This window comes from Pseudorca crassidens, chromosome 16 (genome assembly GCF_039906515.1).
Source record: "Pseudorca crassidens isolate mPseCra1 chromosome 16, mPseCra1.hap1, whole genome shotgun sequence".
Classification (NCBI taxonomy): domain Eukaryota; kingdom Metazoa; phylum Chordata; class Mammalia; order Artiodactyla; family Delphinidae; genus Pseudorca; species Pseudorca crassidens.
Genome location: NC_090311.1, coordinates 84270010 through 84294726, shown reverse-complemented (window position 1 = coordinate 84294726; position 24717 = coordinate 84270010). Strand labels below are relative to the sequence as shown.

General features: G+C 44.0%; 1 long non-coding RNA gene across 3 annotated transcripts in view; it reads left to right on the top strand.

Moving 5' to 3' along the window:
* The window catches only part of LOC137209460 (uncharacterized), a 60395-nt gene that overhangs the window by 29750 nt on the left and 5928 nt on the right, over positions 1 to 24717 (top strand). The window contains exons 2-3 of one of the 3 annotated variants that reach the window (XR_010936068.1): positions 5648 to 5811; positions 21062 to 21186. This is a non-coding gene — a long non-coding RNA (uncharacterized lncRNA). Of the gene's footprint in view, positions 1 to 5647; positions 5812 to 17632; positions 20271 to 21061; positions 21187 to 22855; positions 24045 to 24717 lie in introns of those variants that run through there. The other 2 variants (XR_010936069.1, XR_010936070.1) reach the window with 2 other exon arrangements.

Genomic DNA, 24717 nt, shown 5'->3' with positions numbered 1-24717 from the left:
GACATGTAGTTTGGATTATCAGGGGGAGGTTTAGCAGCTGTTTGCTTGGGTGACCAACAGTCAGCAAGGCTAAGATGCCATGACTTCCCAGGAAGGAACCAGAAGGCCAGGGAGATAGATGTGCTGAAATAGGTTTATCATGGAGATCTCCGCCCTCCTTACCACACCTCCTTGGAGAGCCAGAGGGCAGACCTTCACTGACACATTGGGAAATTTGTCAACAGTTTGTTGGGAGGCAGAGAAGAGCTCTGTGGTTGCTGTCCTCTGGGGCCAGGGTTGGTGGGAGATGCTGCCATTGAGCTGTGCTCCCTGATTTCAGAGAGGAGGCAGGATCCCAGGGAGGAGGACAGGTCCTAGGGAGGAGGACAGGATCCCAGGGAGGAGGACAGGATCCCAGGGAGGAGGCAGGATCCCAGGGAAGAGGACAGATTCCAGGGAGGAGGATAGGATCCCAGGGAGGAGGATAGGATCCCAGGGAGAAGAACAGGATCCCAGGGAGAAGGACAGGATCCCAGGGAGGAGGCAGGATCCCAGGGAGGAGGACAGGATCCCAGAGAGGAGGCAGGATCCCAGGGAGGAGGACAGGATCCCAGGGAGGAGGATAGGATCCCAGGGAGGAGGCAGGATCCCAGGGAGGAGGACAGGATCCCAGGGAGGAGGCAGGATCCCAGGGAGGAGGCAGGATCCCAGGGAGGAGGACAGGATCCCAGGGAGGAGGCAGGATCCCAGGGAGGAGGACAGGATCCCCGGGAGGAGGACAGGATCCCCGGAAGGAGGCAGGATCCCAAGGAGGAGGAGGCAGGATCCAGGGAGGAGGACAGGATCCCAGGGAGTAGGACATGATTCCAGGGAGGAGGCAGGATCCCAAGGAGGAGGAGGCAAGATCCAGGGAGGAGGACAGGATTCCAGGGAGGAGGCAGGATCCCAGGGAGGAGGACAGGTTTGCAGGAAGGAGGCAGGATCCCAGAAGCACTATGAAACCAGCACAAGACCGGTTGGACCAGTGACTTTTATGGGTGGTTGGGACTAAGTAGTCATCAGTATCTTGAACTGTAAGATATTTGAGGGATGCTAATGGGTCACAGTATCCTTAGGAATGAAATAGGTGGGCAATCTATACTTGATCTATATAACAGCAACAATTCTAGTTTTGTTTGTCTTTTTTGTGTGTGTAATATCCCCTTTTTATGAAACGTGGAGAATAGACAAATCCTTAGAGACAAAAAGTAGATTAGTTGTAGCCTGGGCTGAGGGTGGAGTGGGGATTGTGGCTAAGCGGGACTGGGTGAATCAGGGGGCTGGACCATTGTATGGACCAGCAGGCTTATCTCTGTAGATGTGTGTATGTTTTGCATAGGGTTGAAGAAACCAGAACAAAGGCCTGCAGAAAAGCACCTGACAGCTTCGAGCTCCAGGACACCAAGCCTGGGATCCGCCTCCACCCGGAAGCCTGCCCTCCAGGGACAGGCAAACCCCGTCCAGATTCAAACCCGGTCTTGCAGGCCTGGGCCTGTTGGAGATGGAGAGATGGCTTGGAATACAAGTCCAACCTTATCTGTCCCCTGGCACCTGGAAGAAGCGGCCGCCCCATCTGCCCATCTCCGTGCAGCTCATCTCGATCCTGAGCTCCTGATGTTCTGCCCCGATGCGCAATTCTTCTTTTCTTTTTCTTTAAAAAAATTTTTTTTTGGCTGTGTTGGGTTTTGGTTGCAGTATGTGGGCTTTCGGCAAGCAGGGGCTACTCTCCGTTGTGGTGTGTGAACTTCTCATTGCCGTGGCTTCTCTTGTTGTGGAACACGGGCTCTAGGCACACGGGCTTCAGTAGTTGCAGCACGCAGGCTCAGTGGTTGCGGCACACCAGCCCTAGGGCCCACGGGCTTCAGTAGTTGTGACACACGGGCTTAGCTGCTCCACGGCATGTGGGATCTTCCCAGACCAGGGCTCGAACTTATGTCCCCTGCATTGGCAGGTGGATTCTTAACCACTGAGCCACCAGGGAAGTCCCCTGAAGTGCAATTCTAGGTCTTCTTACAAATCATCTCAAATCATAGTACTTTAAAACAATCATTCATCATTATCTTTCGTAATTCTGCGCATGATTCTTTTTTATTGTGGTAAAATATATATAACATGAAATTTACCATTTTAACCATTTTTAATTGTACAGTTCAGTGGCATTAAGTACAATCGCATTGTTGTGTAACCGTCGCCACCATCCACGGAACACTTTACCTTCCCAAATAGAAACTCTGTCCCCATTAAGCACTGACTCCCCACCCCCCTCCCTCAGCCCCTGACGACCACTGTCTACTTTGTGTCTCTGTGCACCCGACAACTCTGGGTACCTCATCTAAGTGGAATCCTACAGCATTTATTCTTTTGTGACTGGATTATTTCTGCTAGTATAATGCCTTCAAGATTCATCCACGCTCTAGCCAGTGTCAGAATTTCCTTCCCCTTTGAGGCTAAATAATATTCCATTTATAGATGGGCCACATTTTGTGCATCGATTTGTCTATTGATAGGCATTTGGGTTGTTTCCATCTTCTGACTATTGTGAATAATTGTGCGGTGCGCGCTGGTGTACAAATATCTATTGGAGTCCTTGCTGCTTCCAATTCCTTTGGGTAATAAATACCCAGGAGTGGATTTACTGGAGCATATGGTAGTTCTGTGTTCAATATTTTGAGAACTCACCATACTGTTTTCCACAGTAGCTGCACCATTCTACCTTCCCATCAGCAATGCACAAGGGTTCCAATTCCTCCACATTCTACCGAAACTATTGTTCACTGTTTTTATTTTCTTTGATGGTAGCCGTCCTGATGGGTGTGAATGTGGTGGTTCTTGCTTGGGGTCTCTCAGGGAGCTGCAGTCAGATGGGGACCAGGGCCAGGGGTCATCGGCGGCTCCCTCACGTGTCTGCTACAAGGTTGAGGTAGGGGCCACAGCTGGGGCAGTGAGCAGAGTTCCCTGCAAGCAGCTCCTCCGCATGGCTGGTTTGGGCTCTCTCATAGCATGATGGCCTCTGGCTTCCCCAGAAAGTGTCCCAGAAACAGGAAGTGGAAGCTGCCAGTGTCTGAACTCTGGGCCTGGATTCTGACATGTGGTCCCCTCCTCCGTGTTCTTTAGTCAAGCACTTAGCAGTCGGGCCGGTTTCAAAGGGCGGTAACATGGATTACCATGTATCATGGAGCCTCCCTCCAAGGTGGAGGAATGTCCAAAGGTGTGAGGCCATTGTCAGCCTGCCAGACCTGGCTGACCACAGGGGAGCGGTGGCCTCTCAGTCAGTCAAAGGCAGTCAAAGCCCTGAGGTGTCCCTGAAAGAGGGGCCCAGGGTCCCCAGAGGAGGTCCCTGTAATGCCTCACGTGTAAACTGCCGTCTCCTTCCAAGTCTCCCCTAAAGCAACAAGGACCATCTGCTAAGGAGGCTGTGCTCTGGAGAAAGGAAGCTATTCTCCTTTCAGGGCTGGCTAGATGCTGGATTCTGAGTTAACACACACCTGGGTCTTCAAAGTGGCCTTGTATCTGCAGCTAAAGTGTGGGCTTCTGGGGGTCACAGGGCTAAAGGGGTTGTGACCGTTGTGACCTGAGTTCTCACAGGGGGCCCAGCGGGTCTGCAGACACACCGTGGTCCTGCCCTGTTCCTAAATGTGTGACTGAAAAGACACCCCCAGCAAACTGCTCCACTATGGCTGGGTAAACCCAAAGCCCCTTCCCACCCTGAAGGGAAGAAGGACTTGGAAGATGAGAGGGGATCCTGATCACATGCCCCCACATCCCCTAAACAACTTCGCCTGTTTAACCTGTGAAAGTGACTGGGCCTCAGAGGAATCACTGTGGATTCATGATAACCGGGCTGTGGTTCCAGTTGCAGTGGCCATTGTATTAATTGTGGCATCTTTACTGGGGCAACTGAAGGCAGCTCCTGGCACCTGGGATTCAACTACTATCTAGAAAGTGCTTTTTGTCCGTGGCAGTTTGCAAAGAGCCGGCCCACGTCATCTCTTCAGCTCTGTGCACAGCCTTGCAGAGAAACTGGTCTTTTTTTTAATTTCAAATTGAAGTATAATTGATTTACAATGTTGTGTTAACTTCTGCTGTAGGGCAAAATGAGTCAGTTATATATTATACATATATATATACTTTTTCATATTCTTTTCCATGATGGTTTGTCACAGGATACTGAATATAGTTCCCTGTGCTGTACAGTAGGACCTTGTTGTTTATCCATTCTATATGTACTAGAGAAACGGGTCGCCTTGACCTCCCACAGAATGTCACCTGGTCCTTTGCAGAGGTGGCATGGTGCTCAGGGGGCCCGATGAGGGGGAAGGGGAAAGTACTGTAGCTACAGTTGAGTATTCGGGGGACTGTGACGAGACTTTTAAGCTAAAGCATGAGACTTGAGGGACTTCTGCCCCCCACGGGGCAGTCCTCTTGTCTTCACAGCAGTAGCTCCTGCCAGGGACGCACCCTCCCCCGGAGGCCCCTCCTTATTTTCCTCTACACATCAATTCTCCCTGTAGCGGCTATATATTGGGGTTTCCTAAGGCTTAGTCCTAAACCTTCTAGTCAGAGAACTGGTCTTTGTCACATGCAGTTCCAGCAGCGGCAGGACCCGTGACCCCAGCAGCACCGCCGGGCTCGGGAGGGCAGGGGAGAAAGGCCACCTCCAGGCCCTGGGGAGCTTGTGGGGGTGGTGGTGTCCTCCTGGCCATCTCTGCTGTTTCAGGGTGTGTGGCTCCTTCCTGAGCCCTCTTGAGCTCCTGGTGATACCCCAAATCCTTGAAAAGAATTCCTTTCTGCTTAAATTAGCTAGATTTTCTTTCTGTTGCTTGGCTGTAAGAACTTGACTAATATGATTCCCAGAGGTATATCCACTCCTGGCTTCTTTGAGATTCAGACCTGCAGATGCAACCTATTTAGCACTTGAACTTAGAGGTCTGAATGGTACCCTGGATACCCAAGTCTGTGGCTGACGTCATGCTCTCCCTCAACTCTTCTCCCTTTGAGGGTAACTTGTGTCATCAAAGGCCATCTGTGTTATCACCCTGGACCCCCAGAGCCCCAAAGGGTGCCTGCCACCCGGCCGGAGCCTATCACACCCTGATGGCTGAGCAGATAGAAGTTTGTAAGCATCCTCACTTCTTCACACCCTCATCTCTTGCTGTTTGAATTTTAAAGCTTGCCAACCTGCTGAGTGCCAAAGTGATCTCATTTAACTCCTTTCCCTGATCATGGGTGAGGCCAATAACATGTTCATTGTTACAGGCCACTGTGATTTTTACTCCTCAATAATTCATTCCTTTGCCAGTTTTTCTAACTTGTTGTTGATCTTTTTCTTATCAATTCGATCAAGTTCTTAATATATTCTGGACACTATTTTTTTTAATAAACTTTGCAAATATTTTCTTGCTGTCTGTGATTTGGCTTTTTACATTGTTTGTGGTGTCACTTTTTTTAAATGCAAAGCTTTAAAATTTGATGCTGTCGAAACTCTCAGTTCTGTCCGTTCTGATTTATGCTTTCTGTATCTTAAGAAATACGTCCACACTTGTGAGCTCATAAACCTTCTTTTCTTCTAAAGGTTAAAGACTGTCTTTTCAATTTATATATATTTTTTTTCTTTCTTTTTTTTTTGCAGTACGCGGGCCTCTCCCATTGTGGAGCACAGGCTGCAGACGCGCAGGCTCAGCGGCCATGGCTCACGGGCCCAGCCGCTCCGCGGCATGTGGGATCTTCCCGGACCGGGGAACGAACCCGTGTCCCCTGCATTGGCAGGCGGACTCTCAACCACTGCACCACCAGGTAATCCCTATATCTGGAATTTTTAAAGATGTTTTATGGAATGAGATAATAGAGAGAATGGGATGGGAACTTGACAAATTCTATTTCTGGAAGTTTTCCGTGACTGGTCCAGGAGGCTGTCGGTGAGCACGAGCCCCAGCACCATGTATGGCAAGTTCTCGCTCTAAGGTTTCTCTCCTTTCTTTGACACTCCCTGGCTCACCTTGTCCCTACAGACACTCCCCACAAAGAGAACAAGCATGCAGGTGTAGGAACAAGCATGCACACTCCCCACAAAGAGAACAAGCATTCCGTGCCACAAGGAAGGCACGGAAACAGGATTGTGGTCACGAGGAATAAACGTCCCGGGTGAAGTTGGTAGGCAAGGTCGTGCTGCTAACAGCTCCCATAGACAAGCAGACAGAGATATTTCCTCCAATTCAGCCCTGGCTTTTTGAGAACTTGAAACTCCAGCACAGCAGTCCTATCTCTGACCCCACTACCTTTGCAGTCTGGGTGATACCTAGTGTAGTCTGGCCTCCCTCCCAGGCTGGGGCTGAGCAAGGGGAGACGGTATTAAGGTCACTGAGAGCCAGGTGCACCAAGGTTATGTCCCCATGGTTCAGGTAAAGAGCAAATCTCACCCGACGCAAATTTTCTACAGACCTGGAGTCTGGGCGTAACCCATTAAGAAGAGAGAGAGCTGTTTTCTGCATTTGTTCTTTCCTCTGGCTCCCGCACTGCAAGGTACAGGCCGGATGTGTAAACTACTTGGGACCCCAAAGCCAGATGGTAGACCACGTATATGTGGAAGAATCATTTCCTCCTTATTTTGTTTAAATAATAGGAAAAAAATAGTCTGATTAGAAATATTATCTTACAAGTAAGAACTGTGAAGTTCAGCTAGTTCTTGGGGGTAGTTTTTGTGGTCACATGAAAATTTGTTTCTGAGATGAGTAAACAGGGGGGCAGAGAGAATCTGTTTAATACATTTCATGTTTTTCAAACTTTAAATGAGAAAATGTCATATGTATACAAGGATCTATAAAGGTAAATGAGTAGTTTAAAGAGCATAATAAACTGAGCATCTGTATCTAAGGATTCAGATTAAGAGCACAAGCATCTCAGAAGTTCCTTACATGCTCCTGTTAAGGGTCTCCCTTACCCCCCCCCCAAGGGGTAACTGCATCCTGATCCTGTACTAATAATTTGCTTGTTTTTTCATAATGCTTTACCATTCATGTATGAGCCCTCAGTAATAAATGGTTTAGTTTTGAAAAACCAAATTGTGAGCTCAATCCTACCTATGCCAGGAGAGGGTGGCATTACCCCTATTATATGAAGGATCCTAGGAGACGAAAAGCTGAACAAGGTCTCTGAGTCATAATCAGGCTCTTCATTTTCTAGTTTCTTAAAGTGGAAGCTTAGATATGTTAGTTTTCTACCATAGGTGTTTAAATTTCTCTATAAAAATGCTATAGGGAACTCCCTGGCGGTCCAGTGGTTAGGACTTGGTGCTTTCACTGCAGGGGCCTGATTTCGATCCCTGGTCGGAAAACTAAGGTTTCTGCAAGCTGTGTGGCCAAAAACAAAAACAAACAAACAAAAAAAAGCTATAAATTTCTCTCAAAGTGTTGCTTTTTATGCATCCTACAGATTTTGATATGGTGTTTTCATTTTTGTTTAGTTCAAAATATTTTCTAATTTTTCATGAGACTTGGACTCATGGATTACTAAGAAGTGAGCTGTTTAATTTTCAAATAATTGGGGTATTTTCTAGATCTTTCTATTATTGACTTCTAATTTAATTCATTATGGTCAGAGAACGAACACACTGAATTGTGATTTCAATTCTTTTAAATTTGGTAGAGTTTATTTTATGGCCCAGAATATGGCCTATCCTGTTGAATATTTTATGTTCACTTGAAAAGAATGTATTCTGCTGGTGTTGAGTGGAATATTCCATAAATGTCAATTAGATCCAGTTGGTTGATGGGTGTCATTCATTTTTTTCTACATCTTTGCTGATTTTCTGTCTACTTGTTCTATCAATTACTGAGAGAAAAGAATTGAAATATCAATTATAATTGATATCAAGTGTATAATCAATATATTGTATAATATCAAGTACAATTGTGGAACTGTCCATGTTTTCCTTTCAGTTTTATTAGTTTTTTCCTCTTTTTCTTTCTATTAGTATTTTGGAATGCTTTAATTAGGTGCATTAATGTATCTTCTTGGTGAGACAATACTTTTATCATTATGTACTGTTCCTTTTTATCCATGGTAATTTTCCTTGTTCTGAAGTCGACTTTGATGTTAATTTAGCTGCTCTGGCTTTCTTTTGATTAGTGGTTTGATGAATGTTTACATGATATACCTTTTTCCACCCTTTTATGTGTCTCTCAGTATAGTTTTCAGTTTGCATTTCTCTTGTGATTGGTGAGGTTAAACATCTTTTTGTATATTTAAGGACTGTATTTACATCTTCGTGTGCATTGCTGAACTCATGTTGTTTGTCTATTTTTTTCAGGTTTTTCATCTTTTGTTCTTTCCATTTTTAAACAGTGTTTTGCATATGAGGAAGATTCGCTCTTTAGCTGTGATATATATTACAAATATTTTCTCCCAGTTTGCTAGTTGTATTTTAACTTTGTTTATGCTTTGGGGGTTTCATTTCCACGTTAAGATTTTTATTTATTTATTTTATATAGTTACATTTGTCATTCTTGTTTTGTTATTGCATCTGGGTTTTGAATCATAGTTAGAAAGCCTTTTTACATTAGCTTAAGGACATATATTCCAAATATTGTGTTCAAAAGTTACTTGGGTTAATACTCTCCTCTTTTATATATATATATATATATATATATATATATATATATATATATATATATATATATATATATCCAGATTAAAAAGGACCATGTTTTCTTCTAGTATTTGTATGGTTTCCAAAATCTATGATTCAGTAGGAATTTATTCTTTTTTTTTTACATCTTTATTGGAGTAAAATTGCTTTACAATGGTGTGTTAGTTTCTGCTTTATAACAAAGTGAATCAGTTATACATATACATATGTTCCCATATCTGTTCCCTTTTGCATCTCCCTCCCTCCCACCGTCCCTATCCCACCCCTCTAGGTGGTCACAAAGCACCGAGTTGATCTCCCTGTGCTATGTGGCTGCTTCCCACTAGCTATCTATTTTACATTTGGTAGTGTATATATGTCCATGCCACTCTCTCACTTTGTCCCAGCTTACCCTCCCCCTTCCCCATATCCTCAAGTCCATTCTCTAGTAGGTCTGTGTCTTTATTCCTGTCTTACCCCTAGGTTCTTCATGACATGTTTTTTTTTTCTTAGATTCCATATATATGTGTTAGCATACGGTATTTGTCTTTCTCTTTCTCTTTCTGACTTACTTCACTCTGTATGACAGACTCTAGGTCCATCCACCTCACTACAAATAACTCAATTTCATTGCTTTTTATGGCTGAGTAATATTCCATTGTATATATGTGCCACATCTTCTTTATCCATTCATCTGATGATGGACACTTAGGTTGTTTCCATCTTCTGGCTATTGTAAATAGAGCTGCAATGAACATTTTGGTACATGACTCTTTTTGAATTATGGTTTTCTCAGGGTATATGCCCAGTAGTGGGATTGCTGGGTCATATGGTAGTTCTATTTGTAGTTTTTTAAGGAACCTCCATACTGCTCTCCATAGTGGCTGTATCAATTCACATTCCCACCAGCAGTGCAAGAGTGTTCCCTTTTCTCCACACCCTCTCCAGCATTTATTGTTTCTAGATTTTTTGATGATGGCCATTCTGACTGGTGTGAGATGATATCTCATTGTCGTTTTGATTTGCATTTCTCTAATGATTAATGATGTTGAGAATTCTTTCACGTGTTTGTTGGCACTCTGTATATCTTCTTTGGAGAAATGTCTATTTAGGTCTTCTGCCCATTTTTGGATTGGGTTGTTTGTTTTTTTGTTATTGAGCTGCATGAGCTGCTTGTAAATTTTGGAGATGAATCCTTTGTCAGTTGCTTCATTGGCAAATATTTTCTCCTGTTCTGAGGGTTGTCTTTTGGTCTTGTTTATGGATTCCTTTGCTGTGCAAAAGCTTTGAAGTTTCATTAGGTCCCATTTGCTTATTTTTGTTTTTATTTCCATTTCTCTAGGAGGTGGGTCAGAAAGGATCTTGCTGTGATTTATGTCATAGAGTGTTCTGCCTATGTTTTCCTCTAAGAGTTTGATAGTTTCTGGCCTTACATTTAGGTCTTTAATCCATTTTGAGCTTATTTTTGTGTGTGGTGTTAGGGAGTGTTCTAATCTCATACTTTTACATGTAGCTGTCCAGTTTTCCCAGCACCACTTATTGAAGAGGCTGTCCTTTCTCCACTGTACATTTCTGCCTCCTTTATCAAAGATAAGGTGACCATATGTGCGTGGGTTTATCTCTGGGCTTTCTATCCTGTTCCATTGATGTATATTTCTGTTTTTGTGCCAGTACCATACTGTCTTGATTACTGTAGTTTTGTAGTATGGTCTGAAGTCAGGGAGCCTGATTCCTCCAGCTCTGTTTTTCGTTCTCAAGATTGCTTTGGCTATTCGGGGTCTTTTGTGTTTCCATACAAATTGTGAATTTTTTTGTTCTAGTTCTGTGAAAAATGCCAGTGGTGGTTTGATAGGGATTGCACTGAATCTGTAGATTGCTTTGGGTAGTAGAGTCATTTTCACAATGTTGATTCTTCCTATCCAGGAACATGGTATATCTCTCCATCTATTTGTATCATCTTTAATTTCTTTCATCAGTGTCTTATAATTTTCTGCATACAGGTCTTTTGTCTCCTTAGGTAGGCTTATTCCTATATATTTTATTTGTTTTGTTGCAATGGTAAATGGGAGTGTTTTTTTGATTTCACTTTCAGATATTTCATCATTAGTGTATAGGAATGCCAGAGATTTTTGTGCATTAATTTTGTATCCTGCTACTTTACGAAATTCATTGATTAGCTCTAGTAGTTTTCTGGTAGCATCTTTAGGATTCTCTATATATACTATGATGTCATCTGCAAACAGTGACAGCTTTATTTCTTCTTTTCCGATTTGGATTCCTTTTATTTCCTTTTCTTCTCTGACTGCTGTGGCTAAAACTTCCAAAACTATGTTGTGTAAGAGTGGTGAGAATGGGAACCTTGTCTTGTTCCTGATCTTAGTGGAAATGGTTTCAGTTTTTCACCATTGAGGACGATGTTGGCTGTGGGTTTGTCATATATGGCCTTTATTATGTTGAGGAAAGTTCCCTCTATGCCTACTTTCTGGAGTGTTTTCATCATAAAAGGGTGTTGAATTTTACTGAAAACTTTCTCTGCATTTATTGAGATGACCATATGTTTTTTCTCCTTCAATTTGTTAATATGGTGTATCACATTGATTGATTTGCGTATATTGAAGAATCCTTGCATTCCTGGAATAAACCCCAGCTGATCGTGGTGTATGATCCTCTTAATGTGCTGTTGGATTCTGTTTGCTAGTATTTTGTTGAGGATTTTTGCATCTATGTTCATCAGTGATATTGGCCTGTAGTTTTCTTTCTTTGTGACATCCTTGTCTGGTTTTGGTATCAGAGTGATGGTGGCCTTGTAGAATGAGTACCTCCCTCTGCTATATTTTGGAAGAGTTTGAGAAGGATAGGTGTTAGCTCTTCTCTAAATGTTTGATAGAATTCGCCTGTGAAGCCATCTGGTCCTGAACTTTTGTTTGTTGGAAGATTTTTAATCACAGTTTCAATTTCAGTGCTTGTGATTGGTCTGTTCATATTTTCTATTTCTTCCTGATTCAGTCTTGGCAGGTTGTGCATTTCTAAGAATTTGTCCATTTTTTCCAGGTTGTCCATTTTATTGGCATAGAGTTGCTTGTAGTAATCTCTCATGATCTTTTGTATTTCTGCAGTGTCAGTTGTTACTTCTCCTTTTTCATTTCTAATTCTATTGATTTGAGTCTTCTCCCTTTTTTTCTTGGTGAGTCTGGCTAATGGTTTATCAATTTTGTTTATCTTCTCAAATAACCAGCTTTTAGTTTTATTGATCTTTGCTATCATTTCCTTCATTTCTTTTTCACTTATTTCTGAACTGATCTTTATGATTTCTTTCCTTCTGCTAACTTTGGGGCTTTTTGTTCTTCCTTCTCTAATTGCTTTAGGTGCAAGGTTAGGTTGTTTTTTCGAGATGTTTCCTGTTTCTTAAGGTAGGACTGTATTGCTATAAACTTCCCTTTTAGAACTGCTTTTGCTGCATCACATAGGTTTTGGGTTGTCGTGTCTCCATTGTCATTTATTTCTAGGTATTGTTTTGATTTCCTCTTTGATTTCTTCAGCGATCACTTCGTTATTAAGTAGTGTATTGTTTAGCCTACATGTGTTTGTATTTTTTACAGATCTTTTCCTGTAATTGATATCTAGTCTCACAGCATTGTGGTTGGAAAGATACTTGATACCATTTCAATTTTCTTAAATTTACCAAGCTTGATTTGTGACCCAAGATATGATCTATCGTGGAGAATGTTCCGTGAGCACTTGAGAAAAATGTGTATTCTGTTGTTTTTGGATGGAATGTCCTATAAATATCAATTAAGTCCATCTTGTTTAATGTATCATTTAAAGCTTGTGTTTCCTTATTTATTTTCATTTTGGATGATCTGTCCATTGGTGAAAGTGGGATGTTAAAGTCCCCTACTATGAATGTGTTACTGTCGATTTCCCCTTTTATGGCTGTCAGTATTTGCCTTATGTATTGAGGTGCTCCTATGTTGGGTGCATAAATATTTACAATTGTTATATCTTCTTCTTGGATTGACCCCTTGATCATTATGTAGTGTCATTCTTTTTCTCTTCTAATAGTCTTTATTTTAAAGTTTATTTTGTCTGATATGAGAATTGCTACTCCAGCTTTATTTTGGTTTCCCTTTGCATGGAATATCTTTTTCCATCCCCTCACTTTCAGTCTGTATGTGTCTCTAGGTCTGAAGTGGGTCTCTTGTAGACAGCATATATATGGGTCTTGTTTTTGTATCCATTCAGCCAGTCTGTGTCTTTTGGTGGGAGCATTTAATCCATTTACATTTATGGTAATTATCGATATGTATGTTCCTATTCCCATTTTCTTAATTGTTTTGGGTTTGTTATTGTAGGTCTTTTCCTTCTCTTGTGTTTCTTGCCTAGAGAAGGTCCTTTAGCATTTGTTGTAAAGCTGGTTTGGCGGTGCTGAATTCTCTTAGCTTTTGCTTGTCTGTAAAGGTTTTAATTTCTCCATCAAATCTGAATGAGATCCTTGCTGGGTAGAGTAATCTTGGTTGTAGGTTTTTCTCCTTCATCACTTTATATATGTCCTGCCACTCCCTTCTGGCTTGCAGAGTTTCTGCTGAAAGATCAGCTGTTAACCTTATGGGGATTCCCTTGTGTGTTATTTGTTGTTTTTCCCTTGCTGCTTTTAATATGTTTTCTTTGTATTTAATTTTTGACATTTTGATTAATATGTGTCTTGGCGTGTTTCTCCTTTGATTTACCCTGTATGGGACTCTCTGTGCTTCCTGGACTTGATTAACTATTTCCTTTCCCATATTAGGGAAGTTTTCAACTATAATCTCTTCAAATATTTTCTCAGTCCCTTTCTTTTTCTCTTCTTCTTCTGGAACCCCTATGATTCGATTGTTGGTGCATTTAATGTTGTCCCAGATGTCTCTGAGACTGTCCTCAGTTCTTTTCATTCTTTTTTCTTTATTCTGCTCTGCAGTAGTTATTTCCACTATTTTATCTTCCAGGTCACTTATCGTTCTTCTGCTTCAGTTATTCTGCTATTCATTCCATCTAGAGTATTTTTAATTTCATTTATTGTATTGTTCATCGTTGTTTGTTTCATCTTTAGTTCTTCTAGGTCCTTGTTAAATGTTTCTTGCATTTTCTCTATTCTATTTCCAAGATTTGGGATCATCCTTACTATCATTATTCTGAATTCTTTTTCAGGTAGACTGCCTATTTGCTCTTCATTTGTTAGGTCTGGTGGGTTTTTATCTTGCTCCTTCATCTGCTGTGTGTTTTTCTTTCTTCTCATTTTGCTTATCTTACTGTGTTCAGGGTCTCCTTTTTGCAGGCTGCAGGTTCGTAGTTCCCGTTGTTTCTGGTGTCTGTCCCCAGTGGCTAAGGTTGGTTCAGTGTGTTGTGTTGGCTTCCTGGTGGAGGGGACTAGTGCCTGTGTTCTGGTGGATGAGGCTGGATCTTGCCTTTCTGGTGGGCAGATCCACGTCTGGTGGTGTGTTTTGGGGTGTCTGTGCACTTATTATGATTTTAGGCAGCCTCTCTGCTAATGGGTGGGGCTGTGTTCCTGTCTTGCTAGTTGTTTGGCATAGGGTGTCCAGCACTGTAGCTTGCTGGTCGTTGAGTGAAGCTGGGTGTTTGTGTTGAGATGGAGATCCCTGGGAGATTTTCACCGTTTGATATTATGTGGAGCTGGGAGGTCTCTTGTGGACCAGTGTCCTGAAGTTGGCTCTCCCACCTCAGAGGCACAGCACTGACTCCTGGCTGCAGCACCAAGAGCCTTTCATTCACACAGCTCAGAATAAAAGGGAGAAAAAGTAGAAAGAAAGAAAGAGGATAAAAGAAAATAAGATAAAGTAAGATAAAATAAAATCAAGTTATTAAAATAAAAAATAATTATTAAGAAAAAATTTTTTAAAAAGTAAAAATAATAATAATAACGGACGGATAGAACCCTAGAACAAATGGTGAAAGCAAAACTATACAGACAAAATCTCACACAGAAGCATACACATACACACTCACAAAAAATAGGAAAAAATCATAAATCTTGCTCTCAAAGTCCACCTCCTCAATTTGGGATGATTCGTTGTCTATTCATGTATTCCACAGATGCAGGGAACATCAAGTTGATTGTGGAGCTTTAATCCGCTGCTCCTGAGGCTGCTGGGAGAGATTTCCCTTTCTCTTCTTTGTTCGCACAGCTCCCGGGGTTCAGCTTTGGATTTGGCCCCACCTCTGCGTGTAGGTCGCCTGAGGGCGTCTGTTCTTCGCTCAGACAGGACGGGGTTAAAGGAGCCGCTGATTCGGGGGCTCTGGCTCACTCAGGCCAGGGGGGAGGGAGGGGCACGATGCGGGGCGGGCCTGCGGCGGCAGAGGCCAGCATGATGTTGCACCAGACTGGGGCACGCCGTGCGTTCTCCCGGGGAATTTGTCCCTGGATCCCGGGACCCTGGCAGTGGCGGGCTGCACAGGCTCCCCGGAAGTGGGGTGTGGATAGTGACCCGTGCTCGCACACAGGCTTCTTGGTGGCGGCAGCAGCAGCCTTAGAGTCTCATGCCTGTCTCTGGGGTCCGCGCTGTTAGCCGCGGCTCGCGCCCGTCTCTGGAGCTCCTTTAAGCAGCACTCTTAATCCCCTCTCCTCGTGCCCCAGGAAACAAAGAGGGAAGAAAAAGTCTCTTGCCTCTTCGGCAGGTCCAGACTTTTCCCCGGACTCCCTCCCGGCCAGCCATGGCGCACTAACCCCCTGAAGGCTGTGTTCACGCCGCCAACCCCAGTCCTCTCCCTGCGCTCCGACCTAAGCCCAAGCCTCAACTCCCAGCCCCGCCCGCTCCGGCGGGTGAGCAGAGAAGCCTCTCGGGCTGGTGAGTGCCGGTCGGCCCTGATCCTCTGTGCGGGAATCTCTCCGCTTTGCCCCCCGCACCCCTGTTGCTGCGCTCTCTTCCGCGTCTCCGAAGCTGTCCCCCTCCACCACCCGCAGTCTCCGCCCGCGAAGGGGCTTCTAGTGTGTGGAAACCTTTCCTCCTTCACGGCTCCCTCCCACTGGTGCAGGTCCCGTCCCTATCCTTTTGTCTCTGTTTATTCTTTTTTCTTTTGCCCTACCCAGGTACGTGGGGAGTTTCTTGCCTTTTGGGAGGTCTGAGGTCTTCTTCCAGCGTTCAGTAGGTGTTCTGTAGGAGTTGTTCCACGTGTAGATGTATTTCTGATGTATCTGTGGGGAGGAAGGTGATCTCCGCATCTTACTCTTCCACCATCTTCCCCGCCGTCCTGCAAGATCAGGAATTTATTCTTGTGTATGGTATAAGATATGAACCTAATTTTATCTTTTTCCAAATGACTATCAAATCTTAGCACGGGGACTTCCCTGGTGGTGCAGTGGTTGAGAGTCCACCTGCCGATGCAGGGGACATGGGTTCGTGCCCCAGTCCGGGAAGATCCCACATGCCGTGGAGCAGCTGGGCCCGTGAGCCATGGCTGCTGAGCCTGCGCATCCGGAGCCTGTGCTCCGCAGCGGGAGAGGCCACAACAGTGAGAGGCCCACGTACCGCCAAAAAAAAAAAAAAACTTGTTAGTATTTTTTTTTCATTGAGGCATAGTTGATTTACTATATTATATCAGTTTCAGGTGTACAACATAGTGATTCACAAATTTAAAGGTTATACTCCATTTATGGTTATTATAAAACATTGCTTATATTCCCGGTGCTGTACAATATATCCTTGTCACTTATTTATTTTATACATAGTAGTTTGTACCTCTAAAACCCCTACCCCATCTTGCCCCTCCCTTCCTCCTCTCCCCACTGGCAACCAATGGTTTGTTCTCTGTATCTGTGAGTCTGTTTCTTTTTTGTTACATTCCCTAGTTTTTCTTTTTTAGATTCCATGTATAAGTGATATCATACAGTATTTGTCTTTCTCCATCTGCCTTATTTCACTAAGCATAATACCCTCTGAGTCCATCCATATTGTACCTTGTTAGTATTTTTATTGGTATTGCCTTACCAAAACATTGCTTTACAAAAATATTTTCTCTTTATCAATAGAGAGACTTGAGGGAATTCCCTGGTGGTCCAGTGGTGAGGACTCAGCCTTCTCACTGCCTGGGCCCGGGTTCAGTCCCTGGTGGGGAAAGTAAGATACAGCAAAGCCACACAGCGTGACCAAAGGGGGGAAAATTAAGAGACTTGGGAAGAAGTTTATGAAGTGGAATCATCTTACTGAAGAACAAGTAATGTCTTTTTATTTGTTCAAGTCAACTTTTGTGTTTTTAAGAAGTTTAAAAAGTCTTTCCCATATAGATTTTGTACATTTATTGGATTAATTCATTCCTAGGATATTTTACCTTCGTTGTTGCTATTGTAGATGAGATTTTTCCTTTCATTTCATCAGCTAACTTTTTAGGAAAGCTAATGATTTCTGCATGTTAGTGTTATAACTTGTTACTTTACTGAATTCTTTTGTTTTAGTTTTATCATTGATTATCTTGAGTTTTACAGTTATGTGATCAGATCCTCTGCAAATAGAAATGGTTTTGTTTCTTTTCAGTTCTTACCTGTCCAATCTGTCATTGCTTTCTCTTGCCTAATTGCATTGCTTAATACCTCCCATACAGTGTGGCAAGTGGTGGTGATAATGGACACACTTGCCTTGTTCCTAATCCTAGCAGAAGTGCTGTTTGTGCACTGGTGCTTTCCCATTAGCAGGATGCTGGCTTTAGGGCTTTAGGACTAAGGTATATATAGTTTTAAGTATCTATCTATGATTAAGAAGGTGTCAATTAATTCCTATTTTAATTTGTTTTTACCAGGAATGAATGTTGCATTTTATAAAAGGTTTTGCAGCATCGATGCAGGCAGTCATATGATTTTTCTCATAGATCTATTACTAGGTTTTATTATATTAATGAATTTCTTAATAGTGACCCCATCTTGAATTCCTTTAATAATTCCCACTCTTTTTAAAAGCCCATTTTACTTTTTTCCTGGAATGCTTTTCTGCATCCCACCCACTTCATGTGAATGATTCCTGCGCATCTTTCCTCTCGGTGTTTATATGTCCTGCCTTTCCCTGACTTCCCACACTTTGTCTCTTTGTTATAATATCTCATGATAAGTCTATAAATTCATCAAATCATTCTATACATGTTAGCTTCCTCCTACGTGCCAGGCAGGATTCTAGGTATTGGGGAAGGAGTTGTGAACAAGGAAGCAAAGAACTGCCCTCAGGCAGCTCACAGACACCATTTATTTATTTATTTTCCTAACATTCAATACAATTCATAGTTTAACACTGCCTGTCTGTTACTGTCTGTAAGCGTCATGAGAAAAAGACTGCGTTTGTCTTGTTCACTGTTGATACACCAGGTAGGTACAGTGGTAAGTATATATTAGATGAATCTATAGATCTATGTTTATTTTTATATTTTACATATTTTGTATTCCAGGCTAGGAGAAACTAGTCACAATTACACAGACATACTTCTTTTTTTTTTTCAGTTCAACTATAAATTTTTCTTACCCGTATGTAGTTGAAACCTCTCATGAAGAAATGTCACTGAGGGACAGTCTGGGCTTCATTTTCTATTCAGCAGACATTCCTCTCACTTTTGCCTTTGAATAAATGAGTTCATTTAAATTTTATTAAGCAAGGACTAGACGCCTGGAACGAGCTGGCCCTCCTGTGGGCCTCCCAGAATGGATGGGCTGTGGTCCACGAGGAGGATGTGCTGTTCTGGTGGGTAACAGAGCTGGAAGAAACTGAAGCCAGGAGTCAGCCTTTCAAGCCACCAAAACCAAAGCGTTGTCTTTCACAGGAGGGTTTTAGAAGAACAAAAAGTTTCAGATCTATAAAACCAAAATGATGCCTTTTGGACAGGTCTACATTGAAAGGATACCTGGTCTGTGATGACGCTGTGTGGCTGCCAGAAGCACAGAGCACCATATAGTAGACAGCCAGCAAGGCTCGGGACACAAACAATTCTTGAACAACAGTGTTCCCAGAACTGGAGTGACCTCCCTCCCATGATATGTTTGTATCACTTTAGAGCAGGGATTCTCAGATGTCAGGGAGGATACCCAAGTCACTGTGAACTGCAAACCCCCTTAGAATGTATTTAGTTCTACCGTGGAGGGTGGGTGAGACGGGGAGCAGACAGAGCTATCACCCACCACCCGGGACCATCAGTGTGGAAACCGCTGCTGGGGCGAGTGGCTGCTGCAGAGCTGGGTGGATGCATGCACAATGGCATCTTGGTGCGGAAAAAGTTGAGGACTAGCTTTAGTGAAATGATCTTGTCAGAGATGACACGTGATTGGTTAGTGAGAGTGGTGTTCTTGTCCTTCTCAATACATCCAATTCTGTGTTCTTGGACCAAACCCAGCCCCCTTGAATCTAGCCAGCCATTTAGAAGTTTATTCAGGATCAGAAGAAGATACAAGTGAAAGGATCTGGGTGACTCCATTCCCCTCATTAGCACATGTGACTCACAAGATGTGTCATGTCTATATATAGTACAGGACACACATACAGATGGTTTCTTCATTTGGGAAAAGTATGTCTGTTCTTATTCTGTATATAGAACATAGAACATAGACTCTATACTATAGTAAAGATAATTTGAGATTAAGAAGTAGGATTCCAGAAGACCTTTTCTCGGGGGACACTGAAATGAGAAATCATCGGGAGGATCTGGGGAAGGATGACACCTGTATCCCTTCACCCTCCACAAAAACCACTTCTCTACCCATTGGTTCCTAGTGGATGTGCTGAGAGGGAAGAGGTCTTTTAAACAGGAAAGGCAGGAGTTGCTTCTAGACATGAGGGAAAGGTGTTAGGATGATGCAAATAAGCTTCAAGGACAGAGAAATCCACTCTCAAGGTTCTGGGTGCTTACGAGGTTTATTAGCTATCTATGGCCACCTAGCAGATGAACACAGGACGTAGTGGCCTAAAACAACATTGGTTATCTTCCAGTTTATGTGGGCAGGAATTAGGGAGCAGCTTAGCTGGGTGGTTCTGGCTTATGAGGTTGCGATCAAGGTATTGGCTGGACTGCAGTCTTCTGAGGGCTTGACTTCAAGAAGGCGTGCTTACAGGGCTTTTGTTGGGAGGACTCAGTTCTGTGCCAGGTGGGCTGCTCCAGAGGTCTGCTTGAGTGTTCTCGTGACACAGTGGCTGGCTTTGTAAGAGAGAGAAGTCACACTCGGTCATTTCTGCAATATCCTATGGGTGGGTGATATGCGTCACCCCTACTCAGTATGAGGGTGCAGATGCCTGGAGGTGGGGTCACTGGGGGACAGCCACCACACGAGATCATGCCTGATGCCAGCCTGAAAGGATGCCGAAAACTTGTAATTCATTAAAGGTAAGAACTGCCTCATCAACTGGTTAAAGAAATGGATTGGGACAAGTACTGAGCAAGCAGGGGCCCAGAATCTCAGGGAGCTTTGGGAAAGGAGGGAAAGGAAGAATATGCAAAGTAGTTACAAGGTGGTTTCGAGCTCAGATGTAGACTGCTTGGAAAGACGCTAGAAAACTGTCTTTCTCATCTAGAAACCTGGGGACTAAGGTGTGAACTGAGAAGATTGGGATGGTGATGGAGTGATGTGGACATCTGTACCCAGGACATGACCTGGGGAACTTCCGCTCTGCAGGTGGCCTGGGATGCTGACTGTGGGGGGATTTTGAGAGCCAGGGAAGATCCCACCAGTCCTGCTGGCAGCGCCAAACCAAACAGCCTCGGCTACATGCTTGATGGAGCAAGAGGCAGCATGGCTTTAAAGCAGAAATATAATCTATATTTAGATTATAATAATCTATAATCTATCTATCTATCTATATATTTGGGTGCCCCACTCAGCTTGTGGGATCTTAGTTCCCAGACCAGGAATGGAGCCCACACCCTCTGCAATGAAACCTCAGAGTCTTAACAACTGCAGCGCCCAGGAATTCCCAGAACTATAATATTTAATAGCAGCTACGCCACAACACCTACCTTGAGGGAGTAGCCAGCATACGAGTAGGAGTGAGATTTCCTGTCAGCTTTACCAGCCAAGTCAATATTTGGCTGGAGCTTAGACCAAGTGAGACTCAAAAATATGTCCTCATACGTTCCTGTATCATTTTGCTTTCCCATCCATCCGTCCATCCGTCCGTCCGTCCATCCATCCATCCATCCATCCCATGTTTATTGGTCATTTACTTTGTGCTTTGATTTGCTAGAGAAAAACACAATTGTTGAATTTTCAATTCATAAAATTGTGTTTTCCCCAGATCATGACCACAGTATTGTCTCTGGAGCATGTTACCACACTAATCATATTTGTTGAGGGTGAAAGTCACACAATTAACAAATGGCAAAACTGAAACTAGATTCAGGTTAGCCAGTCTGTCTATACCCTTTTGGATCACATCACCTAAAATGATTTATTTTTTCCTGGCTCAGGATCTCTCTCTCCTGACCCTCATTGGTTGTTGCTTCTTTTGAGAAGACTCCTTTCTCCCAAGCATACCTGATAACTCCAAAGAAAATTACATGACAATATCTCCATACCTTAAAAAATGTTAGACGTAAGTACCCTTTTGGAAACATCTATATTGGTCTCACCTTATAATCATAACAATTCCTATTAGATTATGGGAAACCAAGCAAAATTTTTTTGTGTACAGAAATAAACATTTAGAAACAGAACTTTGATTAACAGATAATATGTATTATTTTGTATACGTAATACTCAATATATAACATAAGCATAATATAATACTCTCTACAAGTAGTATTATCCACATTATTATGGGCTGAATTCTGTCCCCTAAATTCATGTACTGAAGCTCTGACCCTCATACCTCAGAATGGGTGAGAGTATTTGGAGATGGGACCCTTAAAGAAGTTGAAATGAGGTATTAGGGTGCGCCCACATCCAAAAGACTAGTGTCCGTCTAAGAGGAGATTAGGGTACAGACAAGCACAGAGGGAAGGTCGTGGGAGGATCACGTGAAGACACAGGGAGAAGGTGGCCATCGACAAGCCAAGGACAGAGAACTCGGAGGAACCACTCTGCTGACACCTTGACCTTGGACTTCCAGCCTCCAGAACTGTGAGAAATAAATGTCTGTTGTTTAAGCTGCCCACTCTGCTCTTTTGTTATAGCAGCCTCAGCAAACTAATACACACATTTTACAGATAAGGGGATTCGAGGGGGTCAAGAAGTGAAATGATGCACAGGTAAGAGGCCCTCTCAGGCGCACACAGGGGCCTACCCCGCTCAGAAGCCATGTCCTGGACCCCACCCCCAAGAGAGCACGCTCCAGGGAAGTAATAAATACTAGTCAGCGTTTTCCTCGAATGAAGTCACTTTTACACGGCTCCCTGGGCCCTCTCCCCAGCCCTTTTCACAGTCCTTTTCAGGTTTGCAGAGCAGACCACCGGGGCCTCCGTGTGTGTCTCTTCTGGCTGGACTCCCACCATGAACCTTGAGAATTCAACTGTCACCTTGACTTTCAAAACAGTAACTATAAGAGCTTCTCAAATAATTCAGAGGATCAGAGAGAACATTTTTCTTCCTAAGACGTGCTTGTCATAAACAAGATATTTTACTACTTTAAAGAGGAAATTGACGGCTGGAGCTTCCTTATTAGTCACAGCAGAGCCTGAGGACACCTGTGGCCGGCCTTCAGGCCTGGTGAGCTTGGAACACACTTGGGCTTTATCTGGCAAAACCAGCTTCAGGCAGGTCTGTTTACTGACCTGACAGGCTCAACGTCCAGACCCAGCGGGTGCGCTGCACAAAGAAAACCAGCCTGTTGGGTTCAGGGCTGTGCCGAGGACACACCTCCAGCCTCCCCTGATTTCTTTTGCTGCAACCTCCGTCACCCCCTCCTTCACTGAAATTCAGCCCGGCACCAGAAACTAATGAAGCAACCCGTTTGCACACAGGGCGGCCACAGCGCCACGTCGGGTTGATTATTGGCCATCTTGTAAACAGAGGAGCAGAGGACTGTTTCCAGTTCCAAAGGGGCCCGGTGGCTGAGTGTGCAGCCGGGCAGCTGGCGGCTGTGCAGACAAGCTCTCACTCAGGCGCTGCCCTGGGCAGGCACATAGTCACTGCTCCCTTCCCAGCTTCTGATATTTGACCTTACTTAATATTTCTAGCTTTTAAAAAAAATTATTTTATTCAAGTATAGTTGATTTACAAGGTTGTGTTAGTTTCTGCTCTACAGCAAAGTGATTCAGTTATACATACATACATTCTTTTTCATATTCCTTTCCATTATGGTCTATCACAGGATATTGAATATAGTTCCCTGTAATATTTCCAGCTTTTTAATGTCTGTCCTTTTATTTGTCACTGGAGTCCTGGAGTTCAGCCCTTGGACTCTCCTCTTCCTGGGTGAGCTGACGCCCTGTTACCCTTCACCCTTCATGTGCCGAGGAAATGCCACCTCCATCTCCGGCCAGCACCTCTGTCTGAACTCCGGACATACATTCAACCGTCTACTCAATGTTTCCTCTTAGACTGCTCAGAGGCAGCTCAGACTTCACATGTATAGACTGAATTCCTAACCTTTCCCCCAGAACTTCCACTTGCTGGAATTTTCCTCCTCTCAGTCAATGACACCTTTGGTTTGTCAGGCTGTGATCCCTGGACGTTTCCTGCCTTCCGTGGACCCTCAAACCCGGGACCCGATGTGCCAGGTGGCTGGTGCTAGCTCCACCCTCAAGGCATGTCCAAAGCCAGCCTCCACTCATCCCCACCTCTGCCACTCCTGGTCAAGTCCCCACCCTCTCTGGCCCAGAACTTCCTCTTTAACTGGCCTCCAGGACCCCTGACCCCTGACAGGTGCTTTTCCTCTGCAGCCCAAGGGATCCTGGGAGCAGAGTCAGACGATGCTACCTACCACCCAACCCAATCCCAGCAGCTCCCGGCTCACCTAGAATGGATGCCTTCTCCACGGCTGCCTACACTCATGTTCTTTTCTTCATTTCTTCTATGACCTCATGCCCCTCTTGCTAACTTTTCCCAAGCCCCACGAGGCTCCTTGCTGCTTGTCTGACCTTCAGACACAGTCCCTGCCATCAGGGCTTCTGTCTTGCTGTCCGCTTGCCTGGAAGACTCCCTCCTGACACCCACAGCACTCAGGCCCCTCCCGCCTTCAAAGTCTTTGCTCCAGCGTAACCCGCGAGAGGCCCTCCCTGACCACCGATTAAAGCATACCCTGGCCCGTTCCCCTCCCTGCTTTACCTCCTCTGTGGAGCTTGGCATCCTCTGACAAGGTCCACATTCACTTATTCTGGTTACAGTCTGTCTCTGCCCCTGGAACGTTTGCTCCACAAGGAGTGCTTTCCACCCCTTGTGTTCAGCGACAGAGCCCAACTGTCGATGAACTACAGGGCTCGATGCAGTGGATGCTTAATAAGTATTTGCTGAGTGAGTGAATTAATGGCATTTCTCCTACACAACTGCCTCTGTTTAGATGGAATAGTCCCACTGTCTGAGGAGGAAGGGCAAACGCATGGTGGCTCGAGCCGGTTACCTTTGAATTACTCCAAACCTGGTGGATATTGTTTTTGGAGTTCTCCCCCATGGCAAGGGCTGTTTTAACTTACATTAATTCTGTGTGACGCAGGGTCCTTCCTCTCTCATTATGTCCATCTCACCCTGGTCATTAAATACCCGCCTTGATGCACAGAGGCGTTCAACAGTTAAGGGCTGCTGCGTGTCAGCTCAAACCGGGCAGCTTCAACTCCTTTCCTGGAACAGAGCAGAGTCGCCCATGCTGCTAGGTTGTCCTTGAGTCCTTTCTTGTTGGACAGTCTTTTTTCTCTGCCTTTTCTTTTATTCTATTAAAAAAAAAACTCCGGACTCCTGTTACAGGGATTAAAAGAAAAGAAAACTAATATTGTTAGCATCACAAAACCCTTCCTGCTGCCCGTTTTCACCTTCTACAACGTTGGGTTATTTCAGATTAATGAATTTGAAGGAGTTCCTTTGGCGTACGCGGCAGGACTGCGTTCTACACACTCAAGTCCCAAAGGGCAGAGCTCAAAATTTACGGAAACTAGATCCCAATGGCTACTAGGCTCAGTTTATATTGTTGGAG